Raw genomic sequence first — 25,601 nt, forward strand, 5'->3', positions numbered from 1 at the left:
TTTAAACTTTTATTTATCGATCTCTTGTAGGCTTGTTTTATTATTTCTTACTTGCTTAATGTATCGGCCTTGAATGGAATATTGTGGGGAGGTATGTATTAAAATTGAGCAATAAATACAAAACTTTGAACATCTGAAATTCCCATTCCCAAGTTCCATTCTAAAAGAATATCGGAATAATATCAGGAAATTTAATTTATCACAAAGTTGGGAGATTTCTCAACAAATTCATTTATTAAAGTTGCGCCGTAACCCGGGGATGTTTACTAAAACAATAAATAATTTTCTACTGAAATATATTAACTTTAATTATTATCACTGATTTAAATAGCACACGCGAGATTGGCATTTCAAGTCTGGCAAAGTATATACCAATGAGCTGATTCGACTGTATCAATTTCAGGCATATTTAACTGTGTTATACTTCGACTAAGAACACCAACATTATCTACATGCATATTTTTACTGCCTGCTATCTTTGTGTATCTATAATCTAGATAGTGTCTGGGAAAAATGTATCCCCTGTTTTATTTCAACTCTTAGATCAGCAACATCATCAGCTGTAGGTAGACTGATAGAACCTTAGCGAAAGCCAAATACTTAGTTTGGTGATCGCGCTTTCGGAATATCTGGGCCGAAGGCTTGGAATAAACTCCCTCCGGAACCATATTTCCATAACAAGTCTAACAGAATTCAGGTCTAAACTAAAAACTTACCTGTTTAAGCTGTCATACCCTTAAATTAAATATACCATTCCTAAGAGAAAGTCCAGTTATATTCAATTTTACAATTATGTCCTAAATCTTGTATCTTAATTTCGCTAATAAACAATTAGATAATGTTAATTAAGTGTTAATCTCAAGTCACCTACCAGGTAAGTATTGTACGGTATATTATCTCCATAAATAGTTAAGTACTAACATAGATCACTGTAGAAATGTATTATAAATTTGTACAGCGCCCTTGAGGTGATTTTGCACAGAAACGGCGCTATAAAAGTCATCCAATTATCATTATTATTATTTTAATATGTGACATCTATTGACTTTTTCAACAAGTAAGATGAATATTTTTATTTTTGAATAAATTTTGAGAAAAATCTCAAATTGTAATAATTTAATCATTGAAAACAAAATTAACGATTCTCAAACGACAAATATGAAACGAAAAAATATTCGCTAGCATATAGGAATTAAACTCAGGAACTCAGAGTACAGCCCCGGCAAGCTTAAGGTCCTGGATTCAGTTCCTAGATGAGAACAGATTTCTTTTTCAGATTTTTCTGTTTCACATTTGTCATAGTATTTTCTTCAGTTCAATATTACAATTTGAGGTTTTACTCATTAAGTTATTTCAAAGTATATTATTTTTAGTATTTTTCCAATGGTTCATCTACCGACAGCTGTTTCGATGGATGTATAAAATTATTAATATGCCCCAAGACTCACCACGATTTTCGAAACGTAGTCCCGATCTAATCACGAGTTGAATTGGATCGCTTTATATAAAATATTGATTTTGAAAATAACTTTCGTATGCGCCTACGCAAGGCTGTATTTACTTGTTTAAGGCTTTTTTATTATTATAAGAACAGTTTAATCATTTTAAAATGACTCTTACCTTTTTAATTGTGTACTTGACGGATACAAATAATTAATTTTTATTAAAATTAATATTGTATATTATAAATGAGAGTGAAATAAATGTGAGAGCCATGCTGATTTATTAAATACGCGATACGATGAATATAGTCGTAACTGAGACTGGCGACTACACTAGATGGGATCTGAAATGAGAGAGAGCGAACATGAGCAAGTGCAACTACTTATATACAGTTAACTCTTTCTGTCTTACTCCAGCTCTCCTAGTGTCATGTTAGCATTTTACGAATCCCACAATTCACTACTACCTTGATATTGGAAACCGGAGAGAAAATATTGAATAAAAATGATAATTCAGACAAGCAATAAAGTCCCTATCCATTTAAAAAAATATATGGTTTTTATTTAACTGTCACGATATTTCTCTGTCTTAATGTATCCTTGCAACTCAGTTTATTTATTTTCAGGTCAGTTTATTTTAGTCTGCCTTTTTTGGCAAGTTATGATATTTTATCTTCAGGTCAGTTTATCTTAGTTTTACTTTATATTGGCAAGTCAGGTCAGTTTATCTAAGTCTGCCTTTATCTTTGCAAGTCAAGTTATGTATTCCTGGCTCCTAATATATTGATAATTTACAATACTAACCAGTCATGACTTATAAGGAAAACTTGATGAAAAGAAATAAATATATCGAATTATGTAATACCAACAAACCAAAAAAAAATCCACATTCACTTATAATGACAATAATAACACATTTTTGATAAAAAAAAAATCACCTACAGGGCACCAATCCAATGAACAACGTTGGAATATTTTATTTTATTTCAATTAACGCAATAGTCGTTGTTACATAAAAAAAATTTGAAAGTAACAATAATTTATAATATCAGTTCATTTATTATTGTAGAAAAACATGTCAGCAGAATTTATTTGAAACTACAAATATGACATGAAATTGATCATAACACATTCTGAAAATGATTCATGCATGGTGCAAAGGATTGATAATAATTGTTCATTGAGTTGTAGTCAAATAAATGATTTAATTACTTTGATAAAATAACATATCACTCGCGGAAGCTGGAATATTTTGTTCAGAAATTTGAAATATTCAGGTTATTGATCTTTTAAATATTTATATTCCGGTTAATTTCAAAATATTCTGTGAACAAAGATTTTCAATTCTTTCTTGTCGAGGAATCACATCCTGGATAAAGACACCATTCATTATCAAAAATTTGCTTAAAACGGCTTAGAAACCAGATGTTGTCGAGGGGTAAGGCTCTCGACTAGCAATCCGAAGGTCGCATGATATTTTTTGTTATTTCACCATTCATTAATTTAAAATAATGCATTATTAGCTTGCGGTACATCGTAGAGCGGTAGATACTCTCAGTATCGCCCTGGTATAAAACCACAATTCAGAATTGAAAAGTTGCTTGAACTGCTTAACCCGTGGTCGTCAAATTTTTTTTTGAGAATCGCTAATATTGTCTTCAATAATTAAATATTACAATTTGAGGTTAACTCATGAAGTTAATCCAAAAAATAAATATTCAACCCAGATTTGCAGAAAATTCAACAGATGTCGCACATTAAAATAAAAATAGGATATATGTATCCAAGACACTGTCTGGATTGCATCTAGTTCGAGTTAAATCTTGGTATCATACATTAAAAAAATGTGCTATGAGAAAATTAAGAAAATGTTGGTAGTTCTTTTTCGAAGTATGATACAGTCAAATATGATCGAAGGAAATAGGGTCCCATTAGCTGGTAGAAGACGAGGGTCTTGGTTTCATATCCTAGATGTGACCTTATATTTTTTCTATGTCAAATTTTCATTTGAAAATCGCAAAAATTATCTTCAATAATTGTATAATTAATATCATTACATATTTTGATATCTTGAATTTTTTTATTTTTGTATTACTGACCATTTTTAAAATACAAAGTAAGGTTTTTCATTCACAGACCTCCTCATTAGGTATTCCTGTTCCAAAACGGACTGTAGGTTGTTGTATGGGTGATACATCACGTATGTTGATTCTCATCCCTCATCTTCATGGATGTTGATTTCGTAAGTTACTAAGTTAGTAAGTTTAAAAGAAATTTCACATTTCTCAAAGAATGGGTTAATTTTGAATTGAAAGGCTAACTAATTTATGTAAATGTCAAAAACAAATGTAAAACGTACCATTTCAAAACCTCTCATTAAAGCCTTTCGAATTGTCCTTTCTTTTTTTATCCTAAGCTAAATTTTTTACAGTCATCCAGCGCAACGATGTTAAATTAAATTATTTTCACAAGAGAGACAGATGAGTTAATATAATGAGGAAAATTGAAATAAAACCTTTTACGGAAATCAGTAATGTGATCACAACTTCTTATTTCAATAAAATGTCTTTTTATAATTATTTCTTTTACAGTTACATGAAGTATATTATCGTACAACAATAAAAATCATCTGACTGCGATGCCATTTATCAGAATTTTGATTTTTATTACTAACTGACATCTGACAATCAAACTCACTGATTTTGGTTGCCTGTAATCTGCGTTATTTGACTTATCTTGAGAATAATTAAGATAAACGATAAAGTAGGTACCTTCGAAATCAGAAATGAGTTTATTCAAAATAGAGTCGTACGGAATATATGTAATCTGCCAAGGGATTCACGTGTCAAAGATATATACTCACTGACACCAATACTTCCTTTTACGATTCTGCCAAAGTACAACATCACAACTGGTATTCTACAAATAATTCAACACTCCTCACACACCAATACTAAACCAGTCTTTCATTCTGATATGCACCAGCACAAAACACGATCACAAAATCAAATACCTACACTTATCGTCATCTACTTACACGACTAAATTTGGAATTAACTCCTTATAATAGATTGCACATAAGCAATATAATGCATTATCTAGTAATCTAAAACTTCCAGCAACAAACAAAAAACATTGGCAAAAGCTCTTAAAAGCTATTTCCTCAGCAGTTTTATTGATGACTGACACATTGTTTCTTTGGAACTCCAACATAACTTCTGCGCTTATTTATTTTAATGTATCTGTGTGATCTTGTCTGTAATATAATGTTATCTTTCCCGAAATGTGTTTTGTAAACTCACTGGGAATAATACATTATAACTTATTATTTTGTAATGTATTATTTTGTAATAGATAAATAAATTATGATTACAAATTAAGTTTCAAATGTATCCTTATATGAGAATGCATGGTGAGTACATCCAAATCTCCAATCTAGGAGAAATGGAGCCCTTGCAGTAGCATCATTTAAAATAATAAATTATTTTATTAATAGCCCATACCCTTGTGGAATGCTATAAATTGTTTATATCGAACAACTACCGCCAGGGTGAACACCACGACTATATCTGTATTCCACTTGGCAGAACGGACGTTCTGGGCCAGCATAGCATGACACTAGGTATGGTCCTGGTAAATGAAATATCTAAGTCTCTTGAGATATTCAACATTAGCTTAAAAGGTTTCACGAGTCATTTTTGGTAAGGACTGTAAAATATATTATTTATTATATAATTTTTAAATTTGAAAATTAAGTCACGTGTATTGTAATATGATTACATACATCTGTAATACAAATTATTAAAATAAATAAGTCATAGTTGTATATTTGAAATTTTTATTTTATTTTATTTTTATTAGATTTCGTGATTTTTCAATATTACCAACGGTGTTCATTCGAAAGGTAAATATATTTCTGACTGTCTCTCTAATTATTTGTTAACAAAAAATTAAATTATATTTAAAAAAATTACAATTTACTTGTTTACGAAAGAAAATGATTTTCAAACAAATATTTTGTACATAATTACCAATCCAATTTTTTTTTTAAATTGTCGTTTTCAAATTTGGAACTGATTTGTCAAGAATTTAGACTCTCTCTAAAAAATTCCAACAAAGAAATACGTAGGATCGTTAAACATATAGTTGACTTAGTAAAAATAACGTTTGTTTATTGTTTATATCCATTTTAATGAAATAAACTAACACTATCGAAAAAATCTTAATTTAGTATACTACACAAGAGTGTACTTATAAAAAAGGAGTAGAATTCTTTGAAAATTGGTATTTTATTGCCCTGGAGAAAATCCGTCCCATGAGAAGATATTAATAAATCTTTGAATGCTTGAAGAATCTTCTCCGTCTGTTTTGATGTACATTTGCAATTGAATAATCGTTGGCAAAGGAGAAAGGTAATTAAATTTTCCATCCACTCCGAAACCCGCCGCAGAAAATAAGCCACCCGCAGTTGGGTTTCATGTAAAAGACTTTAAAAATGTTAGATAATTCGCCATGTTGTCGTTGGGAACAGAGCTGAGAAACATTGAATTTTAAAAAATATATCCACTTTGTACAAGTTTTTATCGTTTTTACATTCTCCGTTACATTACTTTAACGCTTTATTTATAAGTTTCCACCAATATTAGATAACTAATAGTAGGATTTTTTTTCAGTGCAAAATTTAGGAACCAACTATCATAATATAATATACTCCTCATTGCTCAGAGCACTAGTACTAATGGAGGGTAACAATGTAGATTCTTCAGTAGACATTGTGGACATCTTCAATAATATAATGTACTCCTCATTGCCCCGAGTACTAGTACTAATGGAGGGTAACAATGTGGATTCTTCAATATACATTGTGGACATCTTCAATAATATAATGTACTCCTCATTGCCCCGAGTACTAGTACTAATGGAGGGTAACAATGTGGATTCTTCAATATACGTTGTGGACATATTCAATAATATAATGTACTCCTCATTGCCCAGAGAACTAGTGATAATGGGGGGTAACAGTTTGGATTCTTTGATAGACATTTGGAAATCTTCAATAATATAATGTACCCCTCATTGCACAGAGTACTAGTATTAATGGAGGGTAACAATGTGGATTCTTCTGTAGACATTGTGGACATCTTCAAATTATTTCTTAATAAATACAAAAGCAAGGCTGGCCCCATTTGTATTGTTAATATATATTAAAATGAAAACCACTTCAGAAGAAGATGATATCAACAAATCTAAGCGAAACATGAAACCGATCAATACACAGAAAATAAAAAAAGTAAACATCTTTTTTCACTCTTTCATTTGTCCTTAAGATTTATTTGTATTATTATTTATTTTTAATCTTCTATGGAAGAGTAGTATTCAAATCTATCAATACGTTAATGTATGTTATATTTTTCTTCAGTGATATATTACATTGATGGGTATAATCTTCAAAATAAACCCTTAAATGCATACTGTTGCAAAACTGCAACATACCGTTCAAACCACCTTTAACTCTTTGGTGTATACTTAATGCATGCCGTTTTAGAATTATCAAGTTCACGGTAATATATTTTATCGAGTGGCATCACCTTTTTTTTCTTTCGCGAATGTCAAATGTCACTTTTTCTTTAAAAAGTGAAGATTCTAGAAAATTGGTTGGAGGTTAGAATTGCAGTTTTGTTTTGCTGTTATTATTTTGATTTTCTTAGGTAAGTAAATACAATAATATAATACTTATATGTAATAACTCGTATTTTTCCGGTACACTTATTAGTGTTGAGAAAATTTTTAAGGTTTTTTATTTTTTTTTCATACGTTAATTGTTCATATTAATTTTTATTAAATACATGGTGTTGTAAAAATGCAACAATTTTTTTTAATCAAATATCATTAAAAAATTACAAAAAAATAAAATTCTTTATATTTCCTTGCATATGCATGTAAATATCTACAAAATATTTTTTTTTTCCAGAAAAATAAATAAATCATGCATTTAAGGGTTAAAAGAATATTTATTCCTAAACATAAAAACTGTTAATAGTAATATTATTGTCTTTCTCCTCTCCTTCTCCTCCACATTACCTCCAGCTTCACAACATACAGCAATTGTGGATACAATAATCAGTTTCAGTTTCAGTTTCAGTGCCGGCAACCCGGGCGTTTATTTAAGGTTGGTTCTGTACAGATGTTTTTTTTTCATTACCCTCCTCACTAGACAAAGTCTGTTCTGAGGCTGGTAATTAACAATTTATATATAAACCGTAAAAAATAGTAAAATAAAAATAATAAGAAAAATAGTAGTAAAAAAATGAGTAATATAAAAATAAGTGTACTAAAAATTATGTATAAAAATATGAAATGAGTATTTGGTATTATAATTAATTGTAAAATTTTGTAATTTTGTTAGAATTTGTGTGCAGTATGGTTTGTAAAATGCATTAGATGTTTAGAATATTTTTAATATCTGTTCTTTCTTTTACAATCAACCAGTTTACAAATCTTTTGAACACCCAATTCAAATTATTTGGTAAGACGTAAGTTTTAGTTTGGGTTAGGAACATGTTGAATATGTGAGGAGCCAGGTAAGATTCATGTCTTTTAGCGAAATTTGATTTGATATACGGTACTTGTAATTGTTTGTGTGTAATTGCTCTCGTGTTTTGCGAGTGAGTTATGGGATGTGGTAATTGTTTTATGCAGTTTTTGTAGATGATCTTCTTTATGAACAGTTTATTTATGTCTAATAAGTTATTTTCAATCATTAGCTGTTCTGTCGGATGTTGATAAGGCTTTCTAAACATAATTCGAATTATTGATTTATGATTAATTTTAAGGGATTTGAGATGAGTGTCTGCTGCTACTCCCCATACTGAAATACCATACATTAGAATACTTTGACAAAGTGCAAAGTATATTTTTTTTAGCTGATTTAATGACATCATATTTCGTATTGTTTTGAAGATGTATGATAGTTTCCGGATTTTTTTTGTTATCTGGTTAATTTGGAGATCCCATTTTAGATTATGGTCAACAGTTAAGCCGAGATATTTGATGTTATCCGCATAATCTATTTTGTCACAAGTACAGCGTGTGTTGTTTGTGGAAGTATTGGTGCAGGGGTGAAGATGTAATTGTGAGCGACTATCTGGCTGACCAGCTTTTGTTTTACTAAAAGTCAAGTATTTTGTTTTAGAAATGTTGAGTGTAAGAAGAGTTGAGAAATGTTGAGTGTAAGAATCTCACTGAGACTCTTTTTTAGATTTTACATAAAAAAATAAATAAATTTTAAAATTTTAAATGCACAACTTTGCAATATTTTACAAAAAAAATCTTGGAATATGACAAAAACTCTATATACAAACTTTGGAAAAACAACTCAAATGATTTTTTAAATTATTTTGCCATAAGAACTTTTCTTGAAGAGAAAATAATTTTTGGGTCTGGATTTATGTGACCGAATTTTTAATATGGTGTTCCAGAGGGAACGCAATGCCGATGTTATCGTATTTAATAAGATCGAGACAGAAATAGAGATATTAAATAAATACAAAATATTATAAAAAATAGTATAAAACATAAGTCGGTTAAGTCACTAAAACAGATGTCTAACTAAAAAAAATTCGAATAATTTAATTAGTAAAACTTCAAATTGTAATATTTAATCATTGAAAACAATATTAATTAAACTCAGGACCTTGCCGGGGAGCTGCTCTACTACTAAGCTAATGCGACCATATTTTTTTCAGGTCATATTGTAACTGTATCATGTTTCAAATAAGAATTATCAACATTATCCTAATTTTTTTAACGCTAATTATATTTGGCAGCTATTTATATGGATCCCCTTAAATTAATATACCATTCCTGAGAGAAAGTCCAATTAAATCCAATTTTCCAATTATGTCCTAAATCCTGAATCTAAATTTCTCTATTAAGCTATTAGTTAATGTTTAGGCGTGCATTACGTCGTGTGATATTTTAAATTGAGCCGCTATCAATAACAACCCTTACGTAGATGGCGATAAGGTTTCAATTCTCGCATGGCCAAAAAGTGCTTTTTATTTTATTTTGTGGATGTTCACGCATAAATATTTAATTTTTTTTCAATCATTTTATAAATAACTTAATTTGCAACATTATACAATAAAATGATAACCGAAAATGGGTTCGTAAGTTGGAGATTTTGAACTTTAAATCAGTTTTCATAGGCATTTACTTTATTTTTTTTTCTGGGCTTATAAAAAGACTTATCTAAAAAATACTTGATTATTTCAAAGGCCAAAAAGTATTCTACTAGCAGTATTCAATTACGGATCTGAAACATTTCTAGGCGACCAAATTTTCAAACAAAAAATACACGATTTTGTATTACTACGTGTGGCATCGCCTTAATTAAGTTTTAATCTTAAGTGACCTACCAGGTGTGATGGACTCGCCCTGGGATAAATTTTTTTATTGTTGATTTATTATGGTGGGAAAGAAATTTTCAGTTGGTCTCACGACATAGGGGATTACCAGATGTTGGACAACTGATTTTAAAACAAGTGCTTAGATTTATTAGGGTAGAGAAAAAAATAGGAACATGCACTGTATCGTCACAGACCTCCGTGATGGTCGTTTGAATTCTTAGATTTTATTCAGTGGGGTAGTAATGGATTTGCCAGAGTAGGGGGGGGATAGGAAAAAAAAACCTAACGAGATCGATAAGAAACAATTCAACTAGGTTGAGCAATGCTACTAAGTGGCTTTCTAATTGTAATTAATGTAATTACTTGTAATTAATTGTCTCATTATATTAGCACTTTATCGACTGCAGCAACCGGAAACGTTTGGACGAGCAAACAAGGTAGGAAAAGGTAGTTAAAATCAGGGTAGTCGGTCATTGTCTTATTTTCAAACCATACAGAATGTAACACGCCTCATCTAAAAAGAACCAAAGTTACCACAACCAATTAAAAGGATCCTTCAATGAATTAATCCCTGTCGAAACAAAAAATTGACACAACGTGACATATTAATTCGTTAAGATTGAAGGGTTGATAAACCGCGAGAAGTTGAAAATCAAACGAGCAAAATATTAATGCGTTCGTTAACAAGGAGTTAGGGGAGACGGTGAAAACATTACACAGGTAAGTATGCTACTATCTCCATCTATAAGTATGCTTTTATCTCCATTTATAATTAGTAATAACATAGATCATTGTAGAATGTATTATATATTTTAACAGCGCCCTTGAGGTGATTTTGCACAAAAATGGCGCTATACAAATTATCCAAATACTATTATTATTATTGTGATACGCAATACGCTTTCCGAACTGAATGCAATCTAGTTATTGTTTTGGATAAATATTTTTATTTTCATTTTTATGTCTGACATTTGTCGACTTCCTACAAGACTCAATAATGAATATTTTTTTCATTACTTTTGGACGTATACCTAGATCACTGCACTAATAATAGTTGCATATCACTTAACCCGATTGCACCTTCTATATTGATGGCTGTATACTGTATTAATTTGGCTCCATTCTTATGCGATTGTTGTTGACTGCTTAACACTCTTGTTGAATTAAGATTGTGTATTTTCATTAACTGCTCTGTTCTCTTATGGATACCCCCATACGACCTAGTTAGGTAGATTAGGTAGAAACATCGACAAAGTGTTTTCTTATCTCCTATGGAGAAGTAGAGTCAGTGATAAGTGAGGGTTGCTATGCTCCCTAAAAAGTGTTGCCTGACGGGCTTATAACCCTATTTTGGGTCAGTGATGCATTATCGCATTTGGTTGTATAAAATGAATGTGATAGACAGTCAGTTATTTGGTTAGTTATAAATGTGGCGTCTGTATTAATTAAGTCTTACTTTTATTAATTATGTACTAATTATTTTTATAAATGTAACGTCAACGGTTGTCCATGACGCTAAGTCAATTAGTCTTCACCCAGCATATTCAAGCTGTGGGTGTTGGCGGATCCCGTTCACGTAACATTGGTTGTTATGTTTAGATTAAGTTTTTAAGTTTAGTTCCTACAATATTATAGTTATTTAAGTAAGAATGGCTGCACCGCAATCCTGTTCATCCTGCCTTACGTTCGATGAAGTGCGACCGGATTTGCGGCACGCCCATTCGCTATTCTCACTTTGGTTTAATTTTGTTATATGAATACTTCCTATTGATGGTTATTATTATCTACTGGTATTTTATTGATCACTTTGTTTTTTTTCTGTTGTAGTAGAGACCCTTGGACCGACCTAGAAAGAATAAGGTTAGGTTATTTCGACAATTTTATATGTTTGAGGGCAAACATTTGGTGGCGAGGGGGGTAATGTTATGATGCAGGGCTAGACTCCTTTTGTTTTAATATTTTATTCATTAATTTATTCTGCATCATCACATTTATCCTCGCCGATTCTCTAACCTAGTTAGGAACTGGGCGATTGTCGCGGGTATTGGTTTTGGTAAAATTTCGAATCATAATTTAAAATTTAAAATCTGTACCGGGCGGAAACAGAAAAAAAACAAAAAGACTTCCTTGCCTGCAGAGAAACGAGTGGGTGGGCCTGATCTCTCGGCAGACGACAGTCACAGTTTTCCGGAGTGAAATTGTTTGGGAATGGTTTCCCTTTAATCGAAGTGGCGAAGTCTAATTTTATACGCGGAGATTGCATAATAAAATCGTATAAATGGTGTAAAATACGAAGTTCCATAGTGGAATTAGTTCCGTGGCTCGTTCGAATATTGTAACCACGCGGCATCATGAATCGCAAACGGAGTCAGACGTGTGATCTGCTTGAATCCGACCCATCCTTTATGGGATGAAGAAGCCAGTGGCTTAAAATATTGTGCCAGGTTCCCGGAAACCTAAGGATAGTATTCTTTCTCGCGGTTTGGCACTACGCCGACCGCATTTTCACCAGGGCCGTAGGGAGGCCTATTTTTCCTTACATAAAGGGAATCCTCGCCAGGATACACGGATGCGACCGCGGGCACCCGATTCCTCTTCCTCAGTCGCCAGATTACCAGTTTCCTGCCACGGACAGTCGCCAGGAGGCGGAACTGACTCTTCCTCTTGCTCCGTCTGGAGCCCCCTGGAGCTCAGCCTGATGAGGTGCTGCTCCAGCTCGAGTAGGATGTTACTTAATTAGCTAGATAGATAAAGCGTGGTCGGAACCTTGGGGGTAAGCTTATATCTAACTTTTATTATATTGTTTTCGTTATAACTCACACGGTAGAGTGTATAGACTTATATTGTATTCGAAATAATATACATTAATGTTACTCTAAACCTTCTTTCCTTGACTCTAAATTACACATTGTAACCTGACACATTTCTGGTTTCGAACCCAACCCCCTGAGAACCCTGGGATCACAAACATTCTTGTGGGTATCTAACCCTCAAGAATTGGCGCTTCCAGTACTGGATAAAGTTTGTGATTCCACATTCATTATTATAACCTAAAATGTCTGGTGAGTATTGTAGGCTGCACGTAGCAAGTAACCATAGCAACTACTCTACGTAGCAACAAGTTGTGTTTTATTAAATATTTCCACCATTTTTGTTTATTATTATCATTACTTATAGCGCGCTCCTTCTAACATTCTTATTTACATATCTCCCTTTCAAACCATCTTTCACTGCTTAATACGGGGCCTTAAATCCATAGATTTTGTTACGTGTTTTATTACAATGTTATAAAAACGAACCGATCTCTTGAAATAAATTATGTCAAATGAGTATGAATGTTGGGCGCGAGTTAATCTTGTTTCCCGATTGTGCACTGACGCCAAAAGAAAAAAATTACGCTAGTTCCTCGGAACATTAAAATACCGGTGGAATAAGAACAGCATTCCACCCGACGCTTTGCTCTAAATATTGCAATCTGTCTGTTGATAGGAAAATTCATCCGTTTTCCATTCAGAATCTAAATGGTGCATGAAATGACTGTCGGTGTTTGGTGACCAGATCTGAATAATCAGGTAATTTACCTTAACAATCTTCTTTCCTTCCTCACTCCCTTCAGACTCATTAGCTAACAGCACACCTCTTTTCAATTAAACTTCAACTCAACTAATCTACCTATGGCACAACTTTGCAATTCTATAGAAAAGTTGCACGTATACTAATCAGCAATCGACAAGGGATTAAATCTATTGAGTGAATCCAACATAAATTTGTACTAAACGTAAATGATAGATTAGGAATTCCTATTGAAAAATTTAACTACACCTCACTGTTGAAAGTCATGGGCCTTGCCACATTAAAAGAAAAAAAAAATATGTTCTGATCTATCTTTTCTTTATGAAATTGTTAATAACATGTTTGACTTCCCTGAACTCCTTAACCTGATTGACTTAGGCGTGTGCCTAGTAGAACGTTTCTTCAGAAGGTACCTTACCATTGTAACATTGCAGGTACAAAAGCAGAAATAAATTCAGTTATGTACCGACTGCACAGAGCGGGGAATAAATATCACATGAACACCAACGGTACTGAATGTCTATCAGCCTATAAAAACATTGTTATTAAATCTGTGTGTTTATCTTGATAGATAATGTATAAACATTTTCAATGTATCGAAATTCATAGAAATGTGCATCCTATAGTTTGCTCTGATTGTTATTTTTCAGTTAACATTTTTATACTTGGTACTTATTTTAATTGTAATATCTCTTTTACTCTCTGATTATATCAAATGTATTTTTAATTGTGTCATATTTAAAAGCCCCAATTGGGCGTGTACAAACAAATAAGTACTATTTAGATATCTAATTAGTTATTTGGGGATGCCACAGTCCTACTGGCTATGGACAGTAGGAACTCTTATGTAGAATTCGTATAAAAATAGCACATTTTAATTTAAAAACTTCAAATATATCAAACAATCATTTTTTCGCGGATGGTTAGTTCCACATGTATTTGTAAATTGCTCTCCTTTTGAAGCATTACTAGTTTTCAAGTCATCTAGACAAAGTATTTTTGTTCTCTGCATTCCTTCAGTCCTTATGGCGTGATTTCCACTCTCGGAAATGTTTTCGCTGAGTGGAAAATAAACAACTAACGGGAAAAAATGTTTTGCTTTTCTGGTATGTATGAAAAAAATTATTGTTCAGCATTTTAAAATAATCAAAAAATCCAAAATGGTTGGCGTACATAATTAAATGAAACGTATTTAATTAATACGAAAAGTTTCAAAATGACGTCTTTAAAAGGGATCTTTTTAGATTTTTCATAAATTGTTTTAGTGTTAAGTTTTGCAGAGGAGCATTTTAATTTGTTTTAAATTAAAAACAGGCTAAAAATATAAAAAAGAATTTCACGCAAAACTGTGTTATTCAAATACCTTTTATCGGATTATATTTTATTAATTGTTAATAGTTTTGCATGAATCATTAAGCATTTTAGTCATTCATTGAAAGAATGAATGAAAAAGTGCTTCATGAAGTGAGGTATGATTTGAGATTTTCACGGCCAAAAGTATTAAAGTGATTTGTTTTTGGGGTATTATGGCGTGTTGCGCTACCTCCTTCTTTAACCAACGTTTCGGACAGCATTGTTGTTTAATATTTGGCATTCATAATAAAAAATATGAATATCTAATTTGGAGCTCTAGATAAACGTAAACTTACGTATTTTGTGAATTATTCTAAACAAAAAGTTTAAATACCTTCTTATAATCATGTTATAATTTGGAAGGCGGGTTTTGGGTACCGCCGCCCCGAAAACCATTTATTGGAAAACCAAAAACTTTGCCGTAAGTCACCCCAAGAGGATTGCTACTTTAGGTGATTTAACAGAGGTGCCCCGATTCACTGGGTGAAGTGTGTTCAGGATGCGCCTGCCCACCAGCTGCGTGGCGTGCCAGATCGGATGAGACTGTTTGGGGAGACGCTTTGACCTCTCCAACTTGTATCTTTGGGGATCAGGTGAGAGGCACGAAATAAAAATGTCGTGAAGGTCACAGTGTTTATTTGAGTCAGTTTGCCGTGATGAGTGTTGACGTAGGACAGATGTATTCACCGGATACTGGCTGTGACAGGTCAAGCGCGGGTCAGTGAGTCGACGCCGGGCGCTGGTGACCGGGACTCGATGACTGTCAGGCACTGGCGATTTTGGGAATCAGTACTCCAGTGCTGACGGGAAGGCCGAAGGTGCGGCGGACCTTGAAGGCGGTTGAACGGGAGCTGCGTAAACCAGTGAGGATGCTGCGTGTCCTCGTGGTGGTCATGATGCTTGGATGAAGCGCTGGTCAGAGACGCTGGAACCAGGGCGCTGTAATCCGTGTAGCGCTGGCCAAAGACGTGGCCAAGGCGCTAAGGTGATGTCCCGATGGAGTCCATGATTGTTCGTGCGAAGCCGGGAGTATTGCCCTTCGCGCAAAGATGCGCGGATTATCATTCGTGAGATTTGTCCACTGACAGCTGATTGTTGACTGACTGACTGACTGCTCGCTGCGTCGGGCTTATTTATACTATACGGCCGGCGGCAACAGTAGGTAGATGAATTGCAACTAAATCGGAGCCACTCGCTCAGTCTGGGCTTTCGGGAAGTTACGGTTGCACTGTGTTAACGCATATGCGATAGGCTCAAACCTTCTGGTGAGTTGTCGTAATGTGCCAGACCGACTTGCGATCGTATTGTCGCGGGTAAGCGAGTAAATACTTGAAGCAAGTAGGTTGCTTTGTTTTGTTTACGATTTCGGCTGCAAGTACGTACCTGCAAGTACGTACCTAAGTAGATCGAGCTGCCTATTATTAATGAGTTGATCTGGATTCTTCTTGACGCCACATATCTCTACCCATAGCCTTGCGCCGTAGTGGCATATGTCCATCACACCTGGACACACTGATTCCTAGATTCGTACCGAACCATCATACCTTTTACCGTCCCAGAGCTTTCTCTCCTTCCCTTTCTTAAAAAAAACCCTACATACAGTATTCCAAAAGATGACATAAGCCCTAAGGACAATTATTTTCCTCAAGCCTTTGTGGGGTTATTATAAAAAAATATAACGGTAAATAAATAATTGTGTAGGTTAAGGGCCCGCTTTCCGCGTGAAGAATTTAGATTTGGGCAACACCCTCAAAATAAACAATATTTAGTGTTAAAAGAATCCGACAGAGGTGTCTGAATTCGTATTAGGAATAATTTTGGGGATTATAATTTAAATAACGAAATTAAATTACCGACATCTATTGCAATTTTAGAAAAACAGAACCATTTTTAGTTAGCACCGAGCGAATTATAACGATGTCGAAATGAAGATGGTTCTCAAAATATGGGTTTTATTACGGATTTAATTAATTATTATTTTTTTTTAATTTTACAAAAAACATTTACGAAAGTTATTTGAATAGGTATAAAAATTACTTTACTTTACTAAAATACTATTATCACTTTTATAAAAGTAATTTATAACTTTTATAAAATCAATAAATATATTTTTACATCAATAAGGTTTTTCTTATATGGTTATCTTTATAGGGTGTCCGGGGGTAAAGTGCTCAAACTTCAGGAGGTTATTCTAAATGCTAGAAGAAGTAAAAATGAAATGGAAATTATTCGAATTTCCAAATTTTTTCCACAAAAATTTATTTTCCGTAGAAGAAATTGTTTTTTTTTTCTATACAAAAAATTAAACTTTTTTACTCGAAAACTATCTTAAAACGTTGGAATTCCAAAAAAAGTTTTTTTTTCTTTTTACTTGTACTATCAATTAGAATCACCTCCCGAAGTTTGTGCACTTTACCCCCGACATCTTGTATAATATGCGCAATATAATATTTATACACGTGTAATATCTACTTTTGTACATTTATATCAATTATATACACGTTTACATTTTTATGCTCATCAAATTTATTATATTATAAAGATAGATAGAAAGATCCTTAGTGCTTCCCGAGGACTTACAAATCAGAAGACTTTTTGTAATTATTTATTTATTCATTTAAACAATTCAATAATTATAAAGAGTAATAAAACATGTAAGCAACATAAAATTACATTCTAAAATGTGAAAGGGGCTCTATTTATTTACATTTTTATGAAATTACTACTTTTAATAGTTTAAGCTTTCAGTGAACTTTCAATTTTATTTTTAACTTCTCTAAATATTATTTGTTTAAATTGTCAAATATAATTTAATCACAAACACAAGATTCACTCAAAATGAAAGATTGGTGGTTCTGAAATGTTCCCATAAATACGGTGAAAGAACCCTAAACTATAAACTTATTACCCTAAACATGCTTCGAGCGAAATGCGGATCTGGAAACCTTATCGTCAATCTGAGCAAAACATACCATGAACGTCAATATAGCAACAGCCTTTGTTCTGCTGCAGTTTCATTAAATGCCGAGAGATCCGTTTACAGTCTCCAAAAAGCAATACTGGGGCACAACCCTAGAAGCAAAGCTAAATGATTGGAATACAGAAAGATAAAAACACACCATTGTCAAAAATATCTTGGCCGTTAATGATTAAATAAAATTAGATTTATTCAGGAAGGCAAGCATTACGGTGATCGATGTTAAAAATCTAACATAGCCCTAGAATAACTCCAGTATCTTTAAGAAACCTTTCTCTTAAAGCTCAGAAAAAAACTTTCCATGACAGTTAGATATACCACTCTACAACAAGACCGCGTACGGTAAAACTGTAAAAAAAATAAAGTAATAAATAACAAAATAAATATTTCACAACACAATCATTTCATCGAAAATCTTAAATCCGTTTCACCTTTCTACATTTTCTATATTCTCCTTAAGAGTATAATCCTTAGATAATTTGTTTTGTTTCTCCCGATTTATTCGTATAACCCATTAGTCTACATAATTATCTAGCGGTTTTTCCATTACTTGTGCACTTATGTTAATGTATTTTATGACCGTCTTTGTGTTGCTTATATTTGTATCATGTTGTCTCCCTCTATATTTTGTTATATATATGCACACATTATGTACTTCTTGTTTAGTATTAATTTGTACCCTGATGATGCTTAAGTAAAGCGAAACCAGTCGGTTCTTAAATTAATAAATATCGTGGTTTTAAAACAAAAAAGTATTTTATTTTATTAAATTATATTCCCCACAGTTTCAGAACTTTCAATAGCTTTTTTCGCTGGCCCGTTCATTATTTTTCTGGATTCCACATTCGAGTATTGTTATTTGAAACAGGTGGCCCTTATTATTATTACATATTATATTATATTTCGGACATCGTTGCATTGTGAATCATTAGAGCAGATCTTAGAGTAATATTACTCTAAGGAGCAGATGTAAAGTGACGTGTGTATTTGTGTACGTAGAAAGTTAATTCGCAAATAAATCACGATCGTATAGGAACAAGAAAAGAGACAAGACAACAAGAAAACTAAATTAATAAAAATTTACCCCGTAATTTCTAATGCATTGGAATTAGTTTTATTTCCCAAAGTACCTATTCTGAAAAAAAAATAATAAATTTTTACTACACAATACATAAATAAAAATATGAATTATTAATTTTTATAGTAAATTATCGTTTATAATAAATATAAGCTTATAAATCAAAAATTGTATTTTTTTCTTCTCACCTATTAGATAGGATATAATTTTATGAGATAACATTTTTTCTTTGAAATACGGGATATCTTTCGTGTATTTCCCATCTTTGAAAAAACAATATTTATTAACTCATAAACTTTACACGCGTAAAAATTATCTTTATAAATTCAAATATTTGCACGTAATCGCACGTCTGTAGATCATAGAACGATGAACGACACGTCTGCCCCCAAAGCCCTCGAGTTGGCGAATGAACTTTTCAAATAAAGATAGGTTAATCTTCAAGTCGGAGCGAGCGCGCTATAATAAATATGATTTAAAAGCAATAGGCGTAAGCGACAGTTGTGAAAATGTTTAATAAATCACGGCGTATTTCAAAAATAGCAAAAATTACTTTTGGGGTCTATTGAGTAGCATTAAAAGAAGCATTGTGATTTTTTTCATACATATAACTTGTAAAATAACAGAAATAAAAGTGTTAATAATATTTTTCGGAGCATACTTTGCGATTTATTTCTATCGAGGGAATTTCAAATAATTACCGTTTCGGCTTTTGGAACAAATAGATACTATCTTAAAGAATAACATATATCTTTTTAAGAGCTTAAAAACTTCAAACTTTTAAGAAAAATATCTCGGAAATTGGATGAAATTCGAATAGTGGGCCCTTGAAACTCAACTAAATTTGTATTAATTTGACCTAGATTTTCCACATTACAGTCCTTCAAATAAATGGAATCAGCATACATTACACATTTGTGTTAGTCATGTCTCCACTCGTTGGATACCTTTGTTGGTGAATTAGTTCCAAAATCTCTTTGTTCTTTCTTTCATGGGCGGGAAAAAGGTCTTAAGTTAGAAAATAGCCAAAAGTAAAACTACAATCGCGGAGCCGATTTTTTGACCCATTTTTTGATTAATTATATATCTTTTAATATGCCTTATTTTTTATTTGTTAAAAACTCACTAGTCTCTAAGTCTTTTGAATGGTAAAAAAATATCTTTCGAATATTTATTCGTTATTTACGACTTTTGGATTGTACAAATTGGTATGATCATCACTTGTATCAGACATAATTTGAATCTATGGTAACGCGCTGAGCCGCGAGAGCTCTCAATGAAGTAAATAATTGCTCAAACATTGATGGGAAGATACTTGCACTTTATTATGGCTTTTTGCCAGTTGGGAGTAGCTCAAAGCTTGTTCGTTGTTCATGAAAATGTGGACAAAACCATTGAGTTTTTCCATTTTGTTATTTATTTTTCTAATACAATTTTGACGTTTGCCATTTGGCCGAATTGCTTTATTTGATAAATTTACTTAATTAGAAAAGGCAGGCTTTTGATTCTGTCTACAAGACGTTGAGAAAATCTAGTATTATTGACCGCTACCAAATGCAACAAAGGAAAGTATTTTTTTGTTACTCAAGGTAAAACATTTTAGGTTCTCATGCAGATTAATATCAAAGTACGTACATACATTGGTTAACATTCCATTATTTATTAGTACTATGAATAGAAATTTTTAATATCAAGCTTGGTGACCGGTCGGTGTCTGAGTTGTGTATTAAATTTTTCGGATAGTTTGGTCCTCCCATCACAATAAATACAACATTTTCCGCTGACTGTGGTGGTAGTAGATGATGTTCAAATATGTTCAGGTGATTCGTAACCCGAGAATGTTTGACTTTCATAAACAAAAACCTTCGTATTCCTATCAACGCACGTGTATCTTTTATAGTCCAAAATGCATAAGGGTAACATAACTATTTAGTCATACACATAGTTGTACGTACGAAACAAATAATTCATCTTAATATTTAATCGCATAACTTGCAAAAGTGTATTCTCATAAAATAATTAAATAATGCATCTAAATCACGTAGACTATAACAGACGTTACATTTACATTTTAGTTACATAATAATTAAAATAACAAACTGGAATTAATATACAACCACATATTAAAATTTTTAAAAGTTGGATTCCTGACCAAACGGGCACTTAGTTTGTAAAGAAAATCATCGTTTACTTTGGCTCTCCTTAACAATTTATATTATTGACTTGAGACCATTTTCCCGACCATGAAAGCTTCATTCCTCATTCTCTTCCATTTCCTCCATTGCATCCTTTCTTATCCATCAGCCTCTCTTCTCTCTTAGAACACCAAGGTAAATAATATTACCATTATTAATGTATGTTGTACAGTATACTCCTGTAATAAATTGTATTTTCCGCCATTGTTCTCCAGGAGTACACATTAATAAAGGCTATAGGTGGTATACGCATTTGACTTAACGTCAATGGTTTGTTGAGTCGGTTTGTGTGCAACAGAAAAACAATAATTTATCTATTCAATTGATTTTGCGCTGCAAGGTGTTTTCTCTTTATTTAATTATTTGCAAAAACGTCTCTGTAAATGTAACACTTGGTTTAAAAAATTCAATTCGCATATCACTTTGACAGAAGGTATTGTCAACATTGTTTCCATCACTGCTTTAGTGAACATTTTTTTTATTATCTTTGATGAGAGTTTACGATCATTGCCTACAAATAAGTCGTTGGTTCAAATCAAATCAAAAATTAGATTTTTTCACAATCACTAATTAAACATATTATATTATAGTGTATTTGCTATACATAAAAAGTGGTAGATACTTTCAGTATTGCTCTAGTGAAACACCACTGTTTAGAATCAAACGTTGCTTGAAATGGCTTTAATGGCGTGTTTGATGATCAGATCTGAATGACTGGGTACTTCACCACCTTTCCTCTTTTTCATCTCTTACCCATCCCCACCTTCAGCCTCATAAGGTACCCAATCGGGGATACTATAGTCCTTATGATTCCAGCCGGTGGGGAGCAGTTGGGACTCTTTTGCGGTACTCACATAAGAATGTTAAAATTTTATTTGAAAATTGAGAATTGTCTAAAAGTACGATTCGGAGACATTGCGAAAATTAATGTACATTATGTCAATGAAATTTTTGACTATGTTATAAATATCAGAGGATTTATAGATTTATCTATATTTACAGGAAAATCAGAGAATTTATAGATTAATCTGCATTTACAGAAATATCAGAGGATTTAAAGAATTATCTTTATTTACTGGAATACCAGAGGATTTATAGATTTATTTATATTTGCCGGAATATCAGAGGACTAGAAAATGTATGAATGTAATTGGGTAATGTGTTGTCGCGTTCTTTTCCATTTTACCGAGTTGTAATATTCGGTTTTTACAAAATGTTATTTTTAGCTTGGCTAATTGTAAAATTACCTGAACCGATTTTTTATGTTTTTGAGAAATCGATGAAAAAAAATATACCCACACATTTTTAAGAATGTAACTTTCCTTATATTAGGCTTGTTTTGTAGTTTATTCAAGCAAAATTGTTTCTTTGTAAACTTAATTAAAATTGACCTTTTCAATATGCGAAACATAATCAAACTCAAAATTATATATATAAATCAAATTTACAGACTTAAAAGGCTCTGTTCGAGCTTTTAACCCTTTCAAATAGGTCGGGTCTGTTTTAACCTCAGGCATTAGTGGACCAAATCGAAATACGTTTATTTGCCCGGATCTGGGGTAAATACTACCCCAAATCTAGATAATCCGTTACATGTGTTCTGTATTGAGGTTGCTCTGCAGTCTTAAGCCCCGAATGGACCACTTGAAATCTGTAGAATTTAGATGAATCATTTGAAATTGTAATTAATAATTCATTATTTTAAGAATTAACTTTATTAAACTTCGTTTATTTTGTAAAGGTCAGAATAAAATAATAATTTTAATACTGGAGTTATTTTTATATTTTCAGTTAATAATTTGGGGCTACTGCCAATATTTGGTAACTACATTTTGTGGATATTTTAGTTAGCGATAATTTAATTGTCTGGAATAAGTTTGAGTCCCCTCTTATGTCGTTAGGTAAGTTTTTACCTAGTTTAATTTTTTATAAAACTTTCTTACGTTGTTTTTTTTTAATTAATGCAAAATCATGTGTTTTTGGTTAGAAAATTTGGTCGCCTAGAAATGTTTCAGATGCTTTAATTAAATACTACGAGTAGAATACATCTTGACCTTTGAAATAATTGAGTGTTTTTTATATAAGTCTTTTTATAAGCCCAAAAAAAAAATAATGTATAGGCTTATGAAAATTGCTTTAATGTTCAAAATCTCCTACTTACGAACCCATTTTCGGTAACGATTTTTTTTATAAAGTGGCAAATTAAGTTATTTATAAAATGATTGGAGAACATTTTAATATTTATGACTGAACATCCACAAAATAAAATAAAAGGCACTTTTTGGCAATGTTTTTTTCTTGCATAAATCAAAACAGGCGGATGGTGTTAAGCGGGAATTTAAACCTTATCGCCTTCTACGTAAGGGTTGTTATTAATTGCAGCTCAATTTAAAATATTACACGACGTAGAGCATTGCCTTAATAGTTAAAAATATTTTAAAAGCACTCGCAAAATAAAAGATGTTTGTTTAGTAAACAAAACTAAGGCTTTTTTGGTGAAGACCAAATTTTAAAATTGAGTTTATTCCAAAACATGTTTTGGTATAAAAAGTTACTAACTTTTTTCAGGAACCCCATGATATGAATATTTGCTCAATAATACCAGCAACTATTATTTTCGATAGATGTATCCTCAGCTTTAATTTTTAAATATAAAGAAAACAGCAGATACCTGTTTTCCAAAGTAATCATTTTTTTTAGGAGGCCCTGAGGAAAATAATTTCCCTCATAGCATATATCTTCTTTAGAGATGTTGTGTGGGTTTTTTTTAAGGAGAGCGCCTTTGAGGTGAGTTTGTACAAAAACAGTGCTATGCAAATCATCAATCTTATTAATATTAAAGTAAAGAGAGGAAATTCTGGAAAGGAAAAGGATATGAAGGGTGGGTGAGAATCTAAGGATCTGTGTTTCCAGGAGCGATGGATAAATGATATATTCAAGTTATCTCAATAAATGGTGTCTTATCCAAAATAATAAACGCAACCTCGGGCGTTCCTCAGGGTTCCCATCTTGGTCCGCTTTTCTTTAATATATACTTAAACGACATAGGCTCATGTTTCCAACACTCAAAATTTTTAATGTTTGCAGATGAAATGAAAATTTATAAAACGGTCATCTCTGTATCGGACTGTAGAGAGCTACAAAGTGACTTAGATAGGCTCTGCAACTACTGCACAGATAATTATTTGGACCTCAATGTTTCAAAATGCCACACTATGTCCTTCACCAGAAACAAGCATATAATTAACTTTCCCTATTCACTCCGCGATGAACCCGTGATCTCAAAAACCGAATGTAAGGACCTTGGAGTCTACGTAGATAGTAAGCTTATATTTAATACGCACATTTCTTCAATCACTGCTAGATCTTACAAAATGTTAGGTTTCATACTGCGTCTGAGTAAATTATTTAAAAATCCACGTACGCTAGTAATGCTTTATTCCTCACTAGTCAGAAGTACACTGGAATATGCATCGCCTGTCTGGAATCCCAAATACACTTACTATGTCAATAATATAGAGCGCATACAAAATAAATTTATTAAGTACCTAGGTTATAAATACAACAATAATTATATCTGCAATCTCCAATCCCTGAAATCCAGGAGAACGGTAGCTGACATGACATTTCTCCATAAAATAATACACAACGAAATAAACTGCTCAGAACTTCTATCTCAAATAAATTTTAACACCCCATCTAAAAGAACTCGACACACCAACCTTTTTTACACAACTAGTAATAATACAAACGCTGCAGCCAATTCCCCTATTTCTCGTATCCTTCAAACATTCAACTCAATTCAAACAAGCACAAGTACCGATATATTTTTTGATTCTCTCCCTCTATTTAAGAAAAACTTTTTTAGCACACTAAATTCGCCAACATAACACATACAACCACACACAGACACACACGCACACGTACACACACACAAACACTCACACACACCTCTCTCGTTCCCCAGCACACTAATTAACTTAACTTAAAAATGTAACTTAACCGTAAATGTATAATATACCTCCTATGTATATATGTCAGCGACATGTCATTGGTACCAATTATTATACTAACTTTTATAACTTTGTAACTATTGTCATCTATGTAATTATGTACTGTTTGTTTCTGCAATAAACAAAAATAAATAAATAAAAATATCTCTCTCAATTCGGCGATGGGTCAAGTTAGAGAGGCCAAAATTAGAGAGGCCAGTTAGAGAGGCCAAAGGGTCGCTGACGAGAAGGCTCATCCTGAAAATATTTTTTGTTTTTTTTCTAAAAATAATTTATTTATAGCCATCTCTTCGTTATTATTTTCTGTGCGGCGTTTCAATAAAAAGATTTTAAACTTATATTTTATTTTAATCGATGACTGCTTAAAAAAAATAATAGTTTATTAAAAATATTTGCCTTTGACCAATAACACTTTTTCAAAGATATTCTAGTAAGAAAATTCCAACAAAATTGTAAAGATAAATGAATGTTTATTAGCTTAAAATGTTATTATCAAGAAATTTCAAATCCTTTACAGGAATATTAACATCTTCAAAGAAACGGAATTAAAGTTTTTGCCAAT

The sequence above is a fragment of the Hesperophylax consimilis genome, chromosome 24 (assembly GCF_061612785.1).
Source record: "Hesperophylax consimilis isolate HC1 chromosome 24, BYU_Hcon_1.0, whole genome shotgun sequence".
Lineage (NCBI taxonomy): Eukaryota > Metazoa > Arthropoda > Insecta > Trichoptera > Limnephilidae > Hesperophylax > Hesperophylax consimilis.